We start from the raw sequence: 2,935 nt of genomic DNA, 5'->3' as shown, positions 1-2,935 counted from the left end.
TGCCAAACATCCTAAACTATATATAAAAGAAAAGAGTATAAATAATTAGACTTCATTAAAGCTTCCAAAAAAGGTAAAATGTAAAGGTGTCCGTTAATTTGGCATTGTGCTTATTGAGTCTTTTTGCCGGAGAAGTTCAATGACTTTAGCAAACTAGAGGAGGCCACAGAGTGAAGGAAGGGTTAATTTTTTGAAGGAGGCAAACATGAGCATATTTATAGAACAAGAGGAAAGGTCAACAGAGAAAATTTCAGGATAAACATATCTTTAAAGATAAGTTAAATATTAGAACAATTACATAATTGAGAGAAATAGACATTTATTAAAAGAGGACTTTGCTTAATAGAGACATTAGAGACTGTTCAAGGCTTTATGGAATTGCCTGCTATTTGATGTCAAGTTTATAAATAGGAAGAATGATTTAACCCAGAGCAACATGGACACAGTATTTTGGGTTGGGTTCCTCCAGAAGTGGACCTCAAACAAGGATCTGAGATAATTTGGAAGATAATCCTAGAAATAACTGAGAGTGAAGTGGGAAAGTATAACAAAGAGGGCAGGACCCCCCAAAAGGTGTGCATTATCAAGCCAGCTACTACTATGGACAATTGGAGCTTAACTCTGCTAGAGAACTCTGGGAGATAGTATATAAAGAAGGTTCATAATTTATCTCAACTCAGGAGAGAAGAAGCTGGAGCATTTATTTAGTTAACAAATCCTTGTCCATTCGGTATTGAGAGCCCTTCCCAGTGCTTTAAGTCTTCGGGGCTCTGTGTGTGCTCTACATGCAGGCAGAGCCTGAACCTGCAGTTAGAAACAAAATGACAGGCATGCAACATAACTGAATGACAAGATAACCTGGACATGTTTTCTTTGAACATATGTACCCTGATTTATTAATGTCACCCCATTAAAATTAATAAAAATTTATTTTAAAAAAAGAAACGAAATGCTGATAGAGAATCTTAGGTGTCAGCATTACTGGGTAGAAGTGCATCTCTGGAGGCTAGGGGTGAGGCACTGACAGCTACAGGTGGGTGGCCCAGGAAATGACCCCCAAGTACAGCAATGGACCAGTGCACCGTTATGGCACATTTCTTCAGTTTACTGGATTAATTTATAAAATGGGTGGTGTCTTAGTCTGCTAGGGCTGCACCACACACTGGGTGGCTTAAACCATAGAATTTTGTTTTCTCACTGGAGGCTTTAAGACCAAGATGAAGGTACTGGCAGGGTAGTTTCCCTCTGAGGCCCCTCTCCTTTGTATGCAAATAACCTTCTCTTGCTGCCTCTTTACATGCCTCCCCCTGTATGTGCACAACCCTGGTGTCTCCCTGGGTGTCCAAACCTCCTTCTCTTATAAGGACACCAGTCAGATTGGATTAAGGCTCACCCTGAAGGCTTCTTTTAACATAACCACCCTCTTTAAAGCTCCTACTGAAAAGTAATCACATTCTGAAGTACTTGGGGTTAGGGATTCAACATATGAATTTTAATGGGACACAATTCAGCCCATAACAGGTGGACTAGTTTGGCAGTCCCTAAAATATATTATAATACCAGTGTTGCTTTTAAACTCCTTTTCCATAGCTCTATAGCAAGCCTCTGACAATTTTGATCTTTAAGCCTCCTCTCCCAAATGCTGTTTTCATCTGAATGTGATTTAATTTTCTTTTATTGATGCTGCAGTTAACTCTTAAAAGCCCAACCCTGGTAAGAGGTTAGCATTACCATTTTGTGATAATCATCAAGCACACACCCTCCTGTCAAAAGGCATGCTCTCACCATGCTAACATTTCTCCCTGCATACCCGCAGCTGCCTCGAAGGGGCAGTGCTGTCTCGTGCATCAGGCTAGAAATGACCAGGCAGGGGATTTGACATTCTCAGCTCTCTTCTGAAAGCCCGAAGCAGGTCAGTTCACCTCTCTGTATCTCAGGTATCCACATTTCAAAAATAAGCGAAACTAGTATCCATCTGAGAGATGTGTGGTAAGGACAAATCAAAAGAGTTAGACAATTTGAGTATATAAGCATCAGAGTGAGAAAAGTATACTATTATATAATGAGTTTTCAGCTAATATCCTAATGATTTTGACAGACACAAAAGATTAGATTTTTTGATGTGGACCATATTCTCCTGAAAAATATCTCAGTGTTGTGTTTTCAGATACCTGGGAAGAAGCAGGAAGAAATATTCAAATTACTCAGTGAATTTCTAGGCAGACCAAGTATAAACTACAGATCTAAGAGATATGCTTTTCTCTTATATACACTTATCTACACATACACTTTTTCAACTATATGTAGGTATTGTCGAGCCAAGTAAAACTTTAGAAAAATTTACTATATTAATAATAGTTTAGATATTACATACAATTCAATTAGTGTCTAAGGAAACCACAACTCTTAGGATTAGTCAAATATTTTGACTTTACGAAGGGGCACTTATTGCAGCCGAGTCAAACTCAGCCCGGCCCCATCATAGCAGAGCCGGCCCAGGCGGCTGCGATGGCAGGTCCTGCTGGGCATGGGCTCGGTGTCACTGCACTGGGGTCTGGGATGAAGTTTGGCTGCTAACATAGAGGGGAAAGAAAAAAAGAAAGGGCACTTATCCATGAGATCCATAGCTCTAAAATTTAATTTTTACTTTGGCAATTAGTTACTATCATCTGAAGCATCTTTAGTTTTGTTTAGAAAATCTGACTGAATGCAGGTTGTAATGATGACGCTTTCCTAAAGGTTTTATGGTCACATTCGTATGGCAACACGTTCAAGTTCTCATTGCTTCTCATTTCTGCTAAGGGAGAGTTTTTAAACTCGAGATTATTCTGCCCTGCTTCTGAGGATCCTGATTTGTAAGTGTAGCATCTTGAATGATTGTGTTGTCTGTCTAGGTTTGGGAACTACTATGTTAGACTGCTTGCTTATCAATTAA

General features: G+C 39.4%; 1 non-coding gene across 1 annotated transcript; it reads left to right on the top strand.

Moving 5' to 3' along the window:
* The first annotated feature begins 2,449 nt into the window (after nucleotides 1–2,449).
* On the top strand, nucleotides 2,450–2,582 carry LOC136321185 (small nucleolar RNA SNORA5). The gene has a single exon (XR_010728471.1). It is a non-coding gene; the product is annotated as a small nucleolar RNA SNORA5 (small nucleolar RNA).
* The last annotated feature ends 353 nt before the right edge of the window (nucleotides 2,583–2,935 follow it).

The sequence above is a fragment of the Saccopteryx bilineata genome, chromosome 1 (genome assembly GCF_036850765.1).
Source record: "Saccopteryx bilineata isolate mSacBil1 chromosome 1, mSacBil1_pri_phased_curated, whole genome shotgun sequence".
NCBI lineage: Eukaryota > Metazoa > Chordata > Mammalia > Chiroptera > Emballonuridae > Saccopteryx > Saccopteryx bilineata.
Note: the sequence above shows the minus strand (reverse complement) of the source record. Positions and strands in the feature narration are given on the sequence as shown.